Here is a 20332-nt window from a genome sequence, read left to right on the forward strand (position 1 = left end):
CCACTCATTCCAAATTAATAATGTAAGTGTAGACCAGATGTGGCTTGGTTTCAAAGAAATACTATCGGCAGCAGTTCAAAGATTTATACCAAATAAATTAACAAACGACGGAGCTGATCCTCCTCGGTAGACAAAACAGGTTATAACACTTGCAGAAACAACGAAAAAAAAACCATGTCAAATTTAAATAGACGCAAAATCTCCAAGATTGGCGATTTTTTGCAGAAGCTCGAAATTTAGCATGGACTTCAATGCGAGATGCTTAAAACAGTTTCCACAACGAAACTTCGTCTCGAAACCTGGCAGAAAATCCAAAGAGATTCTAGTCGTATGTGAAGTATGTTAGCGGCAAGAAACAATCAATGCCTTCTCTGTGCGATACCAACGGAGATACTATCGAAGACAGTGCTGCCAAAGCAGAGTTACTAAACACAGCCTTCCGAAATGCCTTCACAAATGAATACGAAGTAAATATTCCAGAATTCGAATAAAGAACAGCTTCTAACATGGGTAACGTAGAAATAAATATCCTCGGAGTACTGAAGCAACTTAAATCACTTAACAAAAGCAAGTCTTCTGGTCCAGACTGTATACCAACTACCTTTCAGACTATGCTGATGCATTAGCTCCATACTTAACATACTTGTGCGTTGCTGTTACTCGGCGGCTGCCGCTAGGTGCTGGTGTTGATCTCTCGGTCAGCGTCAGCATACCTGCAATATTTAGGTCCATCATCGTTTTGTGTCCGATAGATCATATATCAGACGCACAGTGTAGGGTGATGTTGGCGATTTGTTTGTACGTCAGTGTGCGAGCTCGTCGGTTTCCCTGCTGTAGTCTGTTGGTCGGCTTTAGTGGCAGCTCCTGGCTCCAGTCAACGTTGCCGATTTGCGGGGGCTTGCCTTCATTTGTCGCTTGTTGGTGTATGTTAGCTGGCCATTGGTGGTTATGCCCTAGCTAGTAGCGTCTTTGGCCACTTATGCTTCCACCTATGTTTTGGCACTTGCTGGTACACCGTTTTTTTTTTTTTTTTTCGGTCATCAGTCTACTGGCTGGTTTGATGCGGCCCGCCACGAATTCCATTCCTGTGCTAACCTCTTCATCTCAGAGTAGCACTTGCAACCTACGTCCTCAATTATTTGCTTGACGTATTCCAATCTCTGCCTTCCTCTACAGTTTTTGCCCTCTACAGCTCCCTCTAGTACCATGAAAGTCATTCCCTCATGTCTTAGCAGATGTCCTATCATCCTGTCTCTTCTCCTTATCAGTGTTTTCCACATATTCCTTTCCTCTCCGATTCTGCGTAGAACCTCCTCATTCCTTACCTTATCAGTCCACCTAATTTTCAACGTTCATCTATAGCACCACATCTCAAATGCTTCGATTCTCTTCTGTTCCGGTTTTCCCACAGTCCATGTTTCACTATCATACAATGCTGTACTCCAGACGTACATCCTCAGAAATTTCTTCCTCAAATTAAGGCCGGTATTTGATATTAGTAGACTTCTCTTGGCCAGAAATGCCTTTTTTGCCATAGCGAATCTGCTTTTGATGTCCTCCTTGCTCCGTCCGTCATTGGTTATTTTACTGCCTAGGTAGCACAATTCCTTAACTTCATTATCTTCGTGACCATCAATCCTGATGTTACGTTTCTCGCTGTTCTCATTTCTACTACTTCTCATTACCTTCGTCTTTCTCCGATTTACTCTCAAATCAGACTGTGTACTCATTAGACTGTTCATTCCGTTCAGCAGATCATTTAATTCTTCTTCACTTTCACTCAGGATAGCAATGTCATCAGCGAATCGTATCATTGATATCCTTTCACCTTGTATTTTAATTCCACTCCTCAACCTTTCTTTTATTTCCATCATTGCTTCCTCGATGTACAGATTGAAGAGTAGGGGCGAAAGGCTACAGCCTTGTCTTACACCCTTCTTAATACGAGCACTTCGTTCTTGATCGTCCACTCTCATTATTCCCTCTTGGTTGTTGTACATATTGTATATGACCCGTCTCTCCCTGTAGCTTACCCCTACATTTTTCAGAATCTGGAACAGCTTGCACCATTTTATATTGTCGAACGCTTTTTCCAGGTCGATAAATCCTATGAAAGTGTCTTGATTCTTCTTTAGCCTTGCTTCCATTATTAGCCGTAGCGTCAGAATTGCCTCTCCCGTCCCTTTAGTTTTCCTAAAGCCAAACTGATCGTCACCTAGCGCATTCTCAATTTTCTTTTCCATTCTTCTGTATATTATCTTTTAAATATCCCCACATGAAGTAACCCGGCGACGTCAAATTCGATGACCCAGGGGACCAATTAATAGGGACATCTCTGCCGGCCCAGCGACATGTGTGAAAAACGGTCTATTACCTCTTGTGATTCTGTTACGTAATGTGCTGGGCAAACGTCATTCTGAAACCACATACGTTGTCGAACCTCCAGGGCAACATCCTGCAGTAGTTCTGGTAGTTCTTGTTCCAAAAACGTTCGATATTTGAATTTGTTCAACGTGGCGTCGATAAAATACGGACCAATGAGTCTGTTCCCCGTGACGACACGCCATACGTTAACCGATCAAGGACGTTGGTGGTCAACTTGCCGTGTCCAACGGAGATTGCCTACACTCCAGTAATGCATGTTATGCAGGTTACGCTACCATGGTTTGTGAATGTAGACTCATTAGAAAATAGTACCTGGCCAAAGAACGTGGGGGTCGTTTGCATTTGTTGATGTTCCCATTCACAATACACTAAAGGATTATGGAAATCAGCAACATGAAGTTCTTGACGCAGTGGTACGTAGTATGGATGATACTTATGATAATGCAGTGTTGTGACAATTTTATCTACGGTCATACCGGAATCGCGGTGTAATTGCCGGACGCTTATCAGTGGATTCTGGTGCACCGCCGTTAGTGCAGCTATTTCACTAGCTTCTCCTGCATCGCGTTTGCTTCGTTTCCTCTTGCCGGTTTGCACGCTGCAATCAGACATAAAGATGTTCACAACCTTCTAAAAGAACGAACGAGAGCAAGCTACCTAATTTTAGAGATATTTAAATATCTTCTGTTAAAATGAACACCTTATTCATGTAGAACATATTTACGACGACCCTAACTCCCCTCCGAGAGTTACTAACTATTGCCATATAGAATAACTCCGAAAGTATGATAGGAGCAGAAAAGTTTGTGCAACAAATGTTGCAAAGAACAACAAGGGCCATAATATGACATTGGTTTTTTGTTGTTAGGTGGGGTCGCTTCAGAGATATGAAGGTCAACTTTGTTTTTTGTATGCGATGCTGTAGTTTGGTACTTCTTTTCTGATAGTATCTATCGAGACGAATCCAGTGATGTGTAACAGTAATGTCTTTGACGGTCAATGAAGGTCAAAAAGATGGCACGAACGTCCATTTACAAAAGGTGTTGGCAGCGATGACTACTGGTATCAATGCAGTGCTGCAATCTTCTTATCATGGATTGAATGGTATTTCCTTGTCACTTCGGCACTTATCGAAGCACATGCTCTGACAATTCTCTCTCGTATATCGTGCAAATAGTAAATATTTGGCGAATACGGCGTATCCAACTAACGTGCCACTCGACGGTTTCTCAGTACAACACTAATAGCAACGGTAAGACTAGTAGCGTCGAATCAAGCGAATCTGACTGATGTATTCCTTCGAAGAACAAGTCGATGTGCTTCTCATTTACGGATAACGCCAACGAAATTCAGTCAGAGCTACTTAGACCCTGAAAGTTATACTCAACGTACTCATCCTACACGTCGTACATTTAAATATGTGTATGATAAATTGAGAAAAATTGGATCTTTAACGCATCGGAAACATGTGTGCGTGTGTACGAGGGCAATTTGGAAAGTAAGGTCCGATATGGCATGAAGAGAAAAATTGGATCTTTAACGCATCAGAAACATGTGTGCGTGTGTATGAGGGCAATTTGGAAAGTAAGGTCCGATATGGCACCAAGTGGAAACCACTGTGAAAATCAGACAAAGCTTTGCACAGCTATGTTGGTCAGCGTCTCTAGTATGACCGTGGATCGCGGCGCGGCGCTCTTTTCAGTCTGAACCCACTGTGAGCACATAAAGGTGCCTAGAGCAACAGTGTCTCCCGCCAAGTATGAGTGCCGGCTGAGAGATTTCGCCTCAAGCTATGCAGCCCACATAACACAACTGCCATGCATTTCCTTCTTCGTGACAGTTCTCTTCCCCACTCTGCAGCGGAATGAAGACGCCCCTGCGGCGTTTCCTATGGGAAGTGTTTGATCACCCACAACACGGCCTGTAATTGACTCCCTCTGACTTTCATCTCTCCTCATATGAACAGCTGGCTACATAGACATCACTTTGGCCCAGACAACGCGCTGCAAACCAGTGTAGAGAATCGACGAAAAGCACAGGTGGCTGCGATATGTAACGAGGGTATCGGAATGTTGGTACGACGCTACGACAGATGCCTACGTCAGAACGGCGACTATGTAGAGAAGTAGCTGGAAGGTGTAGCTAACTGCTGGAAATAAAACGTTTTTATTTTTTTATTTTTACAGTGGTTGCTGTGTCGTGACTGATCGAACTTTGCTTTCCGAACAGCCCTCACTTATATACCTGCACCAACACCAAACCCCACCTTTATTGTATCGCCCTTGCAAATGGTTCAAATGGCTCTGAGCACTATGGGACTCAACTGCTGAGGTCGTTAGTCCCCTAGAACTTAGAACTAGTTAAACCTAACTAACCTAAGGACATCACAAACATCCATGCCCGGGGCAGGATTCGAACCTGCGACCGTAGCGGTCTTGCGGTTCCAGACTGCAGCGCCTTTAACCGCATGGCCACTTCGGCCGGCCGTATCGCCCTTTACTGGCTTTCCGAACAGCCCTCACTTGTATACCTGCACCAACACCAAACCCCACCTTTACTGTATCGCCCTTTACTGGCAGCGGTACTGGCATACTGCATGTGTCGAACAAGGCAATGACTTTGTGTTTTCTAATTCTTATCTTTGTTGTTGTTGTGGTCTTCAGTCCTGAGACTGGTTTGATGCAGCTCTCCATGCTACTCTATCCTGTGCAAGCTTTTTCATCTCCCAGTACCTACTGCAACCTACATCCTTCTGAATCTGCTTAGTGTATTCATCTCTTGGTCTCCCCCTACGATTTTTACCCTCCACGCTGCCCTCCAATACTAAATTGGTGATCCCTTGATGCCTCAGAACATGTCCTACCAACCGACCCCTTCTTCTGGTCAAGTTGTGCCACAAACTTCTCTTCTCCCCAATCCTATTCAATACTTCCTCATTAGTTATGTGATCTACCCATCTAATCTTCAGCATTCTTCTGTAGCACCACATTTCGAAAGCTTCTATTCTCTTCTTGTCCGAACTACACTCCTGGAAATGGAAAAAAGAACACATTGACACCGGTGTGTCAGACCCACCATACTTGCTCCGGACACTGCGAGAGGGCTGTACAAGCAATGATCACACGCACGGCACAGCGGACACACCAGGAACCGCGGTGTTGGCCGTCGAATGGCGCTAGCTGCGCGGCATTTGTGCACCGCCGCCGTCAGTGTCAGCCAGTATGCCGTGGCATACGGAGCTCCATCGCAGTCTTTAACACTGGTAGCATGCCGCGACAGCGTGGACGTGAACCGTATGTGCAGTTGACGGACTTTGAGCGAGGGCGTATAGTGGGCATGCGGGAGGCCGGGTGGGCGTACCGCCGAATTCCTCAACACGTGGGGCGTGAGGTCTCCACAGTACATCGATGTTGTCGCCAGTGGTCGGCGGAAGGTGCACGTGCCCGTCGACCTGGGACCGGACCGCAGCGACGCACGGATGCACGCCAAGACCGTAGGATCCTACGCAGTGCCGTAGGGGACCGCACCGCCACTTATCAGCAAATTAGGGACACTGTTGCTCCTGGGGTATCGGCGAGGACCATTCGCAACCGTCTCCATGAAGCTGGGCTACGGTCCAGCACACCGTTAGGCCGTCTTCCGCTCACGCCCCAACATCGTGCAGCCCGCCTCCAGTGATGTCGCGACAGGCGTGAATGGAGGGACGAATGGAGACGTGTCGTCTTCAGCGATGAGAGTCGCTTCTGCCTTGGTGCCAATGATGGTTGTATGCGTGTTTGGCGCCGTGCAGGTGAGCGCCACAATCAGGACTGCATACGACCGAGGCACACAGGGCCAACACCCGGCATCATGGTGTGGGGAGGGATCTCCTACACTGGCCGTACACCACTGGTGATCGTCGAGGGGACGCTGAATAGTGCACGGTACATCCAAACCGTCATCGAACCCATCGTTCTACCATTCCTAGACCGGCAAGGGAACTTGCTGTTCCAACAGGACAATGCACGCCCGCATGTATCCCGTGCCACCCAACGTGCTCTAGAAGGTGTAAGTCAACTACCCTGGCCAGCAAGATCTCCGGATCTGTCCCCCATTGAGCATGTTTGGGACTGGATGAAGCAACGTCTCACGTGGTCTGCACGTCCAGCACGAACACTGGTCCAACTGAGGCGGCAGGTGGAAATGGCATGGCAAGCCGTTCCACAGGACTACATCCAGCATCTCTACGATCGTCTCCATGGGAGAATAGCAGCCTGCATTGCTGCGAAAGGTGGATATACACTGTACTAGTGCCGACATTGTGCATGCTCTGTTGCCTGTGTCTATGTGCCTGTGGTTCTGTCAGTGTGATCATGTGATGTATCTGACCCCAGGAATGTGTCAATAAAGTTTCCCCTTCCTGGGACAATGAATTCACGGTGTTCTTATTTCAATTTCCAGGAGTGTATTTATCGTCCATGTTTCACTTCCATACATGGCTACACTCCATACGAATACTTTCAGAAATGACTTCCTGACACTTAAATCAATACTGGATGTTAACAAATTTCTCTTCTTCAGAAACACTTTCCTTGCCATTGCCAGCCTACATTTTATATCCTCTCTACTTCTACCATCATCAGTTATTTTGCTCCCCAAATAGCAAAACTCCTTTACTACTTTAAGTGCCTCATTTCCTAATATAATGCCCTCAGCATCACCCGACTTAATTAGACTACATTCCATTATCCTTGTTTTGGTTTTGTTGATGTTCATCTTATATCCTCCTTTCAACACACTGGCCATTCCATTCAACTGTTCTTCCAAGTCCTTTGCTGTCTCTGACAGAATTACAATGTCATCGGCGAACCTCAAAGTTTTTATTTCTTCTCCATGAATTTTAATACCTACTCCGAATTTTTCTTTTGTTTCCTTTACTGCTTGCTCAATATACAGATTGAACAACATCGGGGCAGGCTACAACCCTGTCTTACTCCCTTCCCAACCACCGCTTCCCTTTCATGTCCCTCGACTCTTATAACTGCCATCTGGTTTCTGTACAAATTGTAAATAGCCTTTCGCTCCCTGTATTTTACCCCTGCCACCTTTAGAATTTGAAAGAGAGTATTCCAGTCAACATTGTCAAAAGCTTTCTCTAAGTCTACAAATGCTAGAAACGTAGGTTTGCCTTTCCTTAATCTTTCTTCTAAGATAAGTCGTAAGGTCAGTATTGCCTCACGTGTTCCAGTGTTTCTACGGAATCCAAACTGATCTTCCCCGAGGTTGGCTTCTACTAGTTTTTCCATTCGTCTGTAAAGAATTCGTGTTAGTATTTTGCAGCTGTGACTTATTAAGCTGATAGTTCGGTAATTTTCACATCTGTCAACACCTGCTTTCTTTGGGATTGGAATTATTATATTCTTCTTGAAGTCTGAGGGTATTTCGCCTGTTTCATACATCTTGCTCACCAGATGGTAGAGTTTTGTCAGGACTGGCTCTCCCACGGCCGTCAGTAGTTCCAATGGAATATTGTCTACTCCGGGGGCCTTGTTTCGACTCACGTCTTTCAGTGCTCTGTCAAACTCTTCACGCAGTATCGTATCTCCCATTTCATCTTCATCTACATCCTCTTCCATTTCCATAATATTGTCCTCAAGTACATCGCCCTTGTATAGACCCTCTATATACTCCTTCCACCTTTCTGCTTTCCCTTCTTTGCTTAGAACTGGGTTTCCATCTGAGCTCTTGATATTCATACAAGTCGTTCTCTTATCTCCAAAGGTCTCTTTAATTTTCCTGTAGGCGGTATCTATCTTACCCCTAGTGAGATAGGCCTCTACATCCTTACATTTGTCCTCTAGCCATCCCTGCTTAGCCATTTTGCACTTCCTGTCGATCTCATTTTTGAGACGTTTGTATTCCTTTTTGCCTGTTTCACTTACTGCATTTTTATATTTTCTCCTTTCATCAATTAAATTCAATATTTCTTCTGTTACCCAAGGATTTCTACTAGCCCGCGTCGTTTTACCTACTTGATCCTCTGCTGCCTTCACTACTTCATCCCTCAAAGCTACCCATTCTTCTTCTACTGTATTTATTTCCCCCATTCCTGTCAATTGCTCTCTTATGCTCTCCCTGAATCTCTGTACAACCTCTGGTTCTTTTAGTTTATCCAGGTCCCATCTCCTTAAATTCCCACCTTTTTGCAGTTTCTTCAGTTTTAATCTACAGGTCATAACCAATAGATTGTGGTCAGAGTCCACATCTGCCCCTGGAAATGTCTTACAATTTAAAACCTGGTTCCTAAATCTCTGTCGTACCATTATATAATCTATCTGATACCTTTTAGTATCTCTAGGGTTCTTCCATGTATACAACCTTCTTTCATGATTCTTAAACCAAGTGTTAGTTATGATTATGTTGTGCTCTGTGCAAAATTCTACCAGGCGGCTTCCTCTTTCATTTCTGTCCCCCAATCCATATTCACCTACTATGTTTCCTTCTCTCCCTTTTCCTACACTCGAATTCCAGTCACCCATGACTATTAAATTTTCGTCTCCCTTCACAATCTGAATAATTTCTTTTATTTCATCATACATTTCTTCAATTTCTTCGTCATCTGCAGAGCTAGTTGGCATATAAACTTGTACTACTGTAGTAGGTGTGGGCTTCGTATCTATCTTGGCCACAATAATGCGTTCACTATGCTGTTTGTAGTAGCTTACCCGCATTCCTATTTTCCTATTCATTATTAAACCTACTCCTGCATTACCCCTATTTGATTTTGTGTTTATAACCCTGTAGTCACCTGACCAGAAGTCTTGTTCCTCCTGCCACCGAACTTCACTAATTCCCACTATATCTAACTTCAACCTATCCATTTCCCTTTTTAAATTTTCTAACCTACCTGCCCGATTAAGGGATCTGACATTCCACGCTCCGATCCGTAGAATGCCAGTTTTCTTTCTCCTGATAACGACATCCTCTTGAGTAGTCCGCGCCCGGAGATCCGAATGGGGGACTATTTTACCTCCGGAATATTTTACCCAAGAGGACGCCATCATCATGTAATCATACAGTAAAGCTGCATGCCCTCGGGAAAAATTACGGCCGTAGTTTCCCCTTGCTTTCAGCCGTTCGCAGTACCAGCACAGCAAGGCCGTTTTGGTTATTGTTACAAGGCCAGATCAGTCAATCATCCAGACTGTTGCCCTTGCAACTACTGAAAAGGCTGCTGCCCCTCTTCAGGAACCACACGTTTGTCTGGCCTCTCAACAGATACCCCTCCGTTGTGGTTGCACCTACGGTACGGCTATCTGTATCGCTGAGGCACGCAAGCCTCCCCACCAACGGCAAGGTCCATGGTTCATGGGGGGGATTCTTATCTTAGGCTTGCATATTTCTGGTTTCAGACACATTCTTCTAGAATTAAATTAAAATGAGATCCTATTACTGATTTATGACGGAGGTTTTAGGGATGTTTACCTTGGTTATAATCTAGTGCCGAATTATAAATGCCCCACTAAAATATTCGCAACAGGGTATACCCTCTGCCTCTCAACCACCCCACCGCCTCCTCAGGCTGCAGTGGGTTGGGACTAAAATAGACTGTTCTGCCTTTACACGTAGACAATGAAAAATATATTAACAAAAAAGGGCAAAGAACAGTTCACTCTGTTTTAACACGCTATCCTTTGCAAATGGATAAAGAGTTTCTCTATGTCACACCGACTGCACTGTTTACGATGCTTTACAACTTTGGTTTCCCTTGGTTATAATCTAGTGCCGAATTATAAATGCCCCACTAAAATATTCGCAACAGGGTATACCCTCTGCCTCTCAACCACCCCACCGCCTCCTCAGGCTGCAGTGGGTTAGGACTAAAATAGACTGTTCTGCCTTTACACGTAGACAATGAAAAATATATTAACAAAAAAGGGCAAAGAACAGTTCACTCTGTTTTAACACGCTATCCTTTGCAAATGGATAAAGAGTTTCTCTATGTCACACCGACTGCACTGTTTACGATGCTTTACAACTTTGGTTTCCCTTGGTTATAATCTAGTGCCGAATTATAAATGCCCCACTAAAATATTCGCAACAGGGTATACCCTCTGCCTCTCAACCACCCCACCGCCTCCTCAGGCTGCAGTGGGTTAGGACTAAAATAGACTGTTCTGCCTTTACACGTAGACAATGAAAAATATATTAACAAAAAAGGGCAAAGAACAGTTCACTCTGTTTTAACACGCTATCCTTTGCAAATGGATAAAGAGTTTCTCTATGTCACACCGACTGCACTGTTTACGATGCTTTACAACTTTGGTTTCATTTATCGACTGCGGGATACTTTTGCTCTCCTTTCACCTTTTTCATTATACACTTCTAAGTGAACTGCAGACGTCTTCTATTCCCAAGCAAATATTCGTAATCGTGTCACTGACAACGGACACTGTATATAAAAGTGGGTGGAATTCCAATTGCACGTGTAATGTTACCGCCCTTTAATTTAATTTCATCGAAGATTGTTCTGACTTTCCTATGTGCTGAGTCAGTCCTTTCGACAATCATTTCTCTTTCGATTTATTCATATTTTTCTTGAAGTTGTTTTGCCTTAGCTTCTCTGAACTTCTTATGTGTTTCATTCCTAAGTGACTTGTATTTCTTTTTTTCTGAATTTCCCTGAACAATTTTGTACTTACTTCTCTCTGCTGTTACTCATGCCTTTTTCGAAGTTACCTTCCTTGTATCTACATTTTTCTCTCTAACTTCTGTCATTCCCCTTGTTAGAGATACCTATTTCTCCTCAACTAAACTACCTACTGAATTATTTACTGTCGCAGAATGTATAGCCTCAGAAATCTTCAGGCGTATCTTTTCGATTCTTAGTACCTCAGAGTCCCACTTCTTTGCGCAATGATTCTTCCTCACCACTCTCTTAAATTTCGGCGTACTCTTCATCATTACTAAATTGTGATGTGTGTCTATTCCCCTGGGTACGCCTTACAGGCCAATATCTAATTTGGAAATCTTTGCATGGCCATGATGCAATCTAACTGAAATCTTTCTGTATCTCCAGGCCTTTTCCAAGTATATCTCATCCTGCAGCGATACTTGAACAGAGTATTCGCTGCTACCAACTGAAATTTATTGTTGAACTCAATTAATCTTTCTCCTCTCTCATTCCTAGTACAGAACCCTTATACTTCCGCAAACCTTTCTTGCACTCCTTCCCCTACAACGAATTCCGATCCCTCATGACTGTTAGATTTTCGGACAACATGGTTATGGAGATGAAGCAGCGATTTTGAATAATTGTTAGATTTTCGTCTCCCTTTACGTACTGAATTACCCGTTCAGCGTCCTTCCATATTTTCCCCCTCTTTTCGTATTTTGATTGCGACGTCTGCATGTATAACTCAACTATAGTTGTCGGTGTTGGTTTGCTGTCGATTACGATGAGAACGACCCTACCAGAGAGATGTGCACAACAAACTCACTCTCTGTCCTACCTTCCCATTCGTAACGAATCCTACTCCCGTTATTTCGTTTTCTGCTGAATTTGGTCTTACCCAATACTCGTCTGACATGGTATTCATGCACTTGATATCTCGGAAAATGCACGTGCAAACAACATGAGAGGTAAAAATTAGGTTACTGGGAAAAAATATATGACGTGCCATACACAACTGTACCTGAAGAATGAAAACCTACAACAGAGAACAAAACAATATACTGGTATGGCAAATCATATCTTTAATTAGCACAAAATGCGACGTATAATATTATCTAGGAAGACTCCAAAGTTAAGAAGAGGCTCCTCGTTTAAACTGTAATTCGAGGAATTGGGCGGGGGGGGGGGGGGGGGGGGGGGTGTGGAAGAAAGTTTTGTCTGCAGGGGAGCACCCCCGCAGAAAGATTCTGCGACTTCAGCATATCCGACAAACTTCTCCCTTCTTAAAACGCTGCTTCCGGGTTTCCACCAAATAAAAAGCAGACGACCAGATGGGGGAATCCCGAATCTGAAGAAGGATTTTCTGCTTCATTTGTGCTTTTTCAACAGTTATGAGTCCGGACATCTACATGACTACTCTGTAATTCACATTTAAGTGCTTGGCAGAGGGTTCATCGAACCACAATCATACTATATCTCTACCATTCCACTCCCGAACAGCGCGCGGGAAAAACGAACACCTAAACCTTTCTGTTCGAGCTCTGATTTCTCTTATTTTATTTTGATGATCATTCCTACCTATGTAGGTTGGGCTCAACAAAATATTTTCGCATTCGGAAGAGAAAGTTGGTGACTGAAATTTCGTAAATAGATTTCGCCGCGACGAGAAACGTCTTTGCTTTAGTGACTTCCATCCCAATTCGCGTATCATATCTGCCACACTCTCTCCCCTATTACGTGATAATACAAAACGAGCTGCCCTTTTTTGCACCCTTTCGATGTCCTCCGTCAATTCCACCTGGTAAGGATCCCACACCGCGCAGCAATATTCTAACAGAGGACGAACGAGTGTAGTGTAAGCTGTCTCTTTAGTGGACTTGTTGCATCTTCTAAGTGTCCTGCCAATGAAACGCAACCTTTGGCTCGCCTTCCCCACAATGTTATCTATGTGGTCTTTCCAACTGAAGTTGTTCTTAATTTTAACACCCAGGTACTTAGTTGAATTGACAGCCTTGAGAATTGTACTATTTATCGAGTAATCGAATTCCAACGGATTTCTTTTGGAACTCATGTGGATCACCTCACACTTTTCGTTATTTAGCGTCAACTGCCACCTGCCACACCATACAGCAATCTTTTCTAAATCGCTTTGCAACTGATACTGGTCTTCGGATGACCTTACTAGACGGTAAATTACAGCATCATCTGCGAACAACCTAAGAGAACTGCTCAGATTGTCACCCAGGTCATTTATATAGATTAGGAACAGCAGAGGTCCCAGGACGCTTCCCTGGGGAACACCTGATATCACTTCAGTTTTACTCGATGGTTTGCCGTCTATTACTACGAACTGCGACCTTCCTGACAGGAAATCACGAATCCAGTCGCACAACTGAGACGATACCCCATAGGCCCGCAGCTTGATTAGAAGTCGCTTGTGAGGAACGGTGTCAAAAGCTTTCCGGAAATCTAGAAATACGGAATCAACTTGAGATCCCCTGTCGATAGGTTGCTTATGTATCGGTCCCGCAAAGACGTCCATAATTATCTACCACTCTCGGTGACATAGAATAACTATAATGGTGGTTCATCCAAGCCAAATATTCTTCATTGGTAACTATGTCTTATGTACGCTGGGAGACCGGCCGCCGTGTCATCCTCAGGTGACAGGCGTCACTAGATGCGGATACGGAGGGGCATGTGGTCAGCACACCGCTCTCCCGGCCGTATGTCAGTTTACGAGACCGGAGCCGCCAGTTCTCAATCAAGCAGCTCTTCAGTTTCCCTCACAAGAGCTGAGTGCACCCCGCTTGCCAACAGCGCTCGGCAGACCCATCGAAGAGCTAGCCCAGCCCGACAGTGCTTAACTTCTTGATTCAAGAAAGCCATAATGGACCGGCAGAAGTGCTTAACTTGGTGATCTGACGCGAACCGATGTTACCACTGCTTCAAGGGAGGCGGCTCTGTGCTCTTTACGTCATTGCCGTCTGGAGTGACAGAAGTGATTTCCTACCATTTCGCGTCATTATGATAGGAGTAGATACGGTCACAGCGGCTAAATTTGAGATGGGCTATCGGAAACACAGTGGTATGATTAATTAGGAAGAAAGCGACCCAAATTAAAAACTTTTTATTTCATTATACCATGATCGATTTCGAAGCTTCGAAGCTTCTACCGTCATCATCAGATGTACCTGACATATAGACATGAAATCAATATATTTTTATCTTGGAAGTGTGCTGGAGAAACGCACACTGTCAAACCAAGAACTAACAGCACCACAAACAAAGCAACCAGGGTTGTAGCTTCGTGAGTGGGGCTGTGACTCCTTAATTTGACAGTTGACATTATTCAAGGAAGGGCGTTTAAAAAGAAACTATGTATCCTACAGGAAATCTTATTAGCTAGAACTGGAAGAAAAGTTTCTATAACTCTATGTTCAGAAATCAATACATGTTCAGATATGGTCAGTTGAAGATCCGCAGTCGGCATTTCATTTACAGATGAGGCAAGGAGTGGCACAGTGCGGAAGGATGCCAGTTTTCGACGAGTCACGGAGGCGAGGCATCAGCACCACTTCATTATTAATGTGTGGGAAGAAATTGTCGTTGACTGATTCATTGGGCCCTACACTTTACCAGAGAGGTAAACGTGTACTGTGTATCTCCGACTTTTGCGGGATGAATTATCAGCTCTACTGGAGAACGTTGCAGAAAGACAAAGTCTGTGTTTTATGCACGACCTCATTTTCTATGGATCGCGTGACAGTACCTCACCACAACCTTTCATTGGCGATGCATTGCTCAAGGAGGTCCGGTAACATGGCCGCCCCATTTACCAGGCTTGAATCCGTTGGTTTCCAGGCTGTAGGGATCTAGAAGGCATTGGTGTAGGTCCACCCCATCGGCAGAGATTACAGGAGCGTGTGCCCCATGCATGTGATGCAGTTCGAATGGAGCCAAATATATCTGCAACTGTGCTTGATTCGTTGCGAAGACGTGTCAGGATGTGTGTTAATCACATGCTGCACTGCCTTTACAGTCTACTTCCAGTGTACCCTATTTTGACGGAAGTCGAAAGCTGGAAATTAATTGCCAAGGCTGAATTAAATGAAGTCTCTTTACTCCTTTAAACAGTTGCTAATAATAAAAAGCTCAATCTTTCTAGGATGGCCGGCGCCCGACACTTGCTGGATGATGGAAGAAGTAAGGCATCCTCTCGGTAATGCTGGCGAAACTCTGAATCACGGTCGAACCTCAGGGCTGCACCCCGCAGGACTGGCTGGTGAGACTGCAATACGGTGCGACAGGACCCCTCAAACTACCACCTCAATCCTGCAAGTGACGTAGGGCGGATTAAAAACGACGACAACAAAAAGCTTGACATCCCTTTAACAAAAACATAAGGGCTTGAAAATCAATGAACAGTTAAATATTATTCTACCTGCCCTCCTTTAAATAGTACGGGAATGCCTCTTAAGGCCCTTGTTTTGCTACGCCAGCTCCAGGAACCGTGCAACTTAAAACTGCTGTATGTTTATGTATTACAGGCCTCAAGGGCGGCAGGCACCTTAAATACCAGGGCTTAATTTTATCAATCAAAGAACTCATATTGTAGGAGAAGCAGTGCTGAAGCTTTAGCAACAAAACTTCTAAAACTTACTGTAGTTAAAAAAACATACACTCCTGGAAATTGAAATAAGAACACCGTGAATTCATTGTCCCAGGAAGGGGAAACTTTATTGACACATTCCTGGGGTCAGATACATCACATGATCACACTGACAGAACCACAGGCACATAGACACAGGCAACAGAGAATGCACAATGTCGGCACTAGTACAGAGACGATCGTAGAGATGCTGGATGTAGTCCTGTGGAACGGCTTGCCATGCCATTTCCACCTGGCGCCTCAGTTGGACCAGCGTTCGTGCTGGACGTGCAGACCGCGTGAGACGACGCTTCATCCAGTCCCAAACATGCTCAATGGGGGACAGATCCGGAGATCTTGCTGGCCAGGGTAGTTGACCTAGACCTTCTAGAGCACGTTGGGTGGCACGGGATACATGCGGACGTGCATTGTCCTGTTGGAACAGCAAGTTCCCTTGCCGGTCTAGGAATGGTAGAACGATGGGTTCGATGACGGTTTGGATGTACCGTGCACTATTCAGTGTCCCCTCGACGATCACCAGTGGTGTACGGCCAGTGTAGGAGATCGCTCCCCACACCATGATGCCGGGTGTTGGCCCTGCGTGCCTCGGTCGTATGCAGTCCTGATTGTGGCGCTCACCTGCACGGCGCCAAACACGCATACGACCATCATTGGCACCAAGGCAGAAGCGACTCTCGTCGCTGAAGACGACACGCCTCCATTCGTCCCTCCATTCACGCCTGTCGCGACACCACTGGAGGCGGGCTGCACGATGTTGGGGCGTGAGCGGAAGACGGCCTAACGGTGTGCGGGACCGTAGCCCAGCTTCATGGAGACGGTTGCGAATGGTCCTCGCCGATACCCCAGGAGCAACAGTGTCCCTAATTTGCTGGGAAGTGGCGGTGAGGTCCCCTACGGCACTGCGTAGGATCCTACGGTCTTGGCGCGCATCCGTGCGTCGCTGCGGTCCGGTCCCAGGTCGACGGGCACGTGCACCTTCCGCCGACCACTGGCGACAACATCGATGTACTGTGGAGACCTCACGCCCCACGTGTTGAGCAATTCGGCGGTACGTCCACCCGGCCTCCCGCATGCCCACTATACGCCCTCGCTCAAAGTCCGTCAACTGCACATACGGTTCACGTCCACGCTGTCGCGGCATGCTACCAGTGTTAAAGACTGCGATGGAGCTCCGTATGCCACGGCAAACTGGCTGACACTGACGGCGGCGGTACACAAATGCTGCGCAGCTAGCGCCATTCGACGGCCAACACCGCGGTTCCTGGTGTGTCCGCTGTGCCGTGCGTGTGATCATTGCTTGTACAGCCCTCTCGCAGTGTCCGGAGCAAGTATGGTGGGTCTGACACACCGGTGTCAATGTGTTCTTTTTTCCATTTCCAGGAGTGTATGTATGCACCGAAAATGTTCATCGTAGATTTTTGACATCTTCGGAAATACCATTTTCGACTATATATCATGACGATTTGAAAATGGGTCTCGGCCTGAAACTAGTCATCGAATGAGTAAAAAATAAAAATTTGCAACTTATATAACTAGGCTGTTTTGGTTTTTATGTTGGTAACGCCATGTAGTGCTCTGTATGAAAATCGCTGACTGCGCTGCGTGCAGTCTGTGGCTGGTTGGACTCATTGTTGGAATATTCGCTAGTGTAGTGTTGGGCAGTCGGATGTGAACAGCGCGTAGCGTTGGGCATTTGGAGGTGACCCGCCTGCAGTGGTGTATGTGGAGAGAAAGATGCCAGAGTTTTGAGAGATTTCTATAAGCGTACGATCTGGACGTGTGTCCGCCAGAAAAAGGAAATTTGTGAAGATGAATGTCATGAATTGATATATATATACGATGACTTTTGAACACTATTAATGTAAATACATTGTTTGTTCTCTATCAAAATCTTTCATCTGCTAACTATGCCCATCTTTTATTTATCTGGCAGTGTTGGCACTCGTATTGCAGTAGTTCGAGTAACGAAGATTTTTGTGAGGTAAGTGATTCACGAAAGGTATAGGTTATTGTTACTCAAAAATGATTCAAATGGCTCTAAGCACTAAGGGACTTAACATCTGAGGTCATCAGCCCCCTACACTTAGAACTACTTAAACCTAACTAACCTAAGGACATCACACACATCCATGCCAGAGGCAGAATTCGAAGCTGCGACCGTAGCAGCAGCGCGGTTCCGGACTGAAGCTCCTAGAACCGCTCGGCCACCGCGGCCGGCGTCAGTGTGGTGATGATCAGAATAAGTAAAGAGAGAACTGAGTATGTTCAGTTTTACTCATCTGTCTTTGTACCAAATAACTTACAATTTTACTAGCACAGTCATTCATAATTTTCCCAAGAGGACGTTTCACTTGGACTGGTTTTTCTTTCTACTGAGCCGGTCGAAGTGGCCGTGCGGTTAAAGGCGCTGCAGTCTGGAACCGCAGGACCGCTACGGTCGCAGGTTCGAATCCTGCCTCGGGCATGGATGTTTGTGATGTCCTTAGGTTAGTTAGGTTTAACTAGTTCTAAGTTCTAGGGGACTAATGACCTCAGCAGTTGAGTCCCATAGTGCTCAGAGCCATTTGAACCATCTTTCTACTGATTAACAGAAGTTGTGACTGAAGTTACTCCAGCAGGCTGGAAGTTGGTAGGTACTGACAGGGATGTGGAGTCACGTCGTTTCCAGTGCCGTAACCAGCTGCGCTTCGTCTCTCGATTGAGGATCCATGGCACGAACAGCCCGATCGAGGGTGATCCCACAGATTCTCGATTGCCTTTAAATAGGGGTAGTTTAGTGGGCATGGGATAACAGAAAACTCCTTGTGCTCTTCGAACCACGCAGGTACACTCCGAGCTGCGTGACACGTTGCATTGTTCTGTTGGTAGATGCCACCGTGCCAAGGAAAAAAAAGCTGCATGTATGAGTGGTGGTCCGCAGATGCATACACGAGTTAATTCACTGTACTTTCCAGAATGACGATAGCACGCAGGGAATGCCACGAAAGCATTTCACAGAACATAACGCTTCCTCCAGACTGGATCTAATGTTCTGTTCTAATGTGTGTGAAATCTTATGGGACTCAACTGCTAAGGTCATCAGCCCCTGCCGGCCGGAGTGGCCGAGCGGTTAAAGGCGCTACAATCTGGAACCGCACGACCGCTACGGTCGCAGGTTCGAATCCTGCCTCGGGCATGGATGTGTGTGATGTTCTTAGGTTAGTTAGGTTTAAGTAGTTCTAAGTTCTAGGGGACTTATGACCACAGCAGTTGAGTCCCATAGTGCTCAGAGCCATTTGAACCATTTTTTCATCAGCCCCTAAGCTTACACACTACTTAACCTAAATGACCCTAAGGACAAACACACACATTCATGCCCGAGGGAGGACTCGAACCTCCGCCGGGACCAGCCGCCTAGTCCCTGACTGCAGCGCCCAGATTGCTCGGCTAATCCCGTGCGGCGGACTCGATCCTTCCGACGTTTGTCGCAGGTGGTTTTCCTCAGACGTTTCAGGCTGTACACGCCAACGGCCATCTGTCCGATGACGCATCAAGCGTGATTCACACAGTGAATGTCCAGTTGCGGTATTACCTTGCCAACATCGGGCTTCTTCGCCGATGAACGGCAGTCATCATGTGTGCGTGAACCAGACGACTGCTGCGCAGGCCTATATGCAGCAACGTTCGCTGAACGGTCGTTGAGAAGACACTGTAAGTAGCCTCTTGGTTCATCTATGCTGTAAATTGCTCAACAGTTGCACGTCTGTTCTCCCGTACGCGCCTTCACATCTGTCATCTATCGCTTGTGGTACACCACAGTTGCCTCAGCGCTGGTTTTGGATAGCGCCATTTTTCCATGCACGATATACCTTAACCACTGTGGCACGCGAACAGTTTGTAAACTTTAGCTTTTCTATGCTTCCACCCTTGGTGCGAAAGCCAATGCTCGTGCGCTTCTTAACGTTAGCTAAATCGCTCTTTTTCCTCATTACGAAAACGACTGCACTGTTTATCGTGGATTTCCGACACGCTTCACACACTGACGTGCCATAACAGTATGACCAGCTGCCTGCTACGGATATGAATCAGCCGGCCGAAGTGGCCGTGCTGTTAAAGGCGCTGCAGCCTGGAACCGCAAGACCGCTACGGTCGCAGGTTCGAATCCTGCCTCGGGCATGGATGTGTGTGATGTCCTTAGGTTAGTTAGGTTTAAGTAGTTCTAACAAGGGAACCTTCCCATCGCACCCCCCCTCAGATTTAGTTATAAGCTGGCACAGTGGATAGACCTTGAAAAACTGAACACAGATCAATCGAGAAAACTGGAAGAAGTTGTGTGGAACTATGAAAAAAATAAGCAAAAGATACAAATTGAGTAGTCCATGTGCAAGATAGGCCACACAAGGATATGGCGGACTCAGGAGCGCCGTGGTCCCGTGGTTAGCGTGAGCAACTGCGGAGTGAGAGGTTTTTGGTTCAAGTCTTCCCTCGGGTGAAATAATTTTATTCTTTATTTTCGCAAAGTTGTGATCTGTCCGTTCGTTCATTGACGTCTCTGTTCACTGTAATTAGTTTAGTGTCTGTGTCTTGCGACCGCACCGCAAAACCGTGCGATGAGTAGACGAAAGGACGTGGCTCTCCAATGG

The sequence above is a fragment of the Schistocerca americana genome, chromosome 2, assembly GCF_021461395.2.
Source record: "Schistocerca americana isolate TAMUIC-IGC-003095 chromosome 2, iqSchAmer2.1, whole genome shotgun sequence".
Taxonomy (NCBI): Eukaryota; Metazoa; Arthropoda; class Insecta; order Orthoptera; family Acrididae; genus Schistocerca; species Schistocerca americana.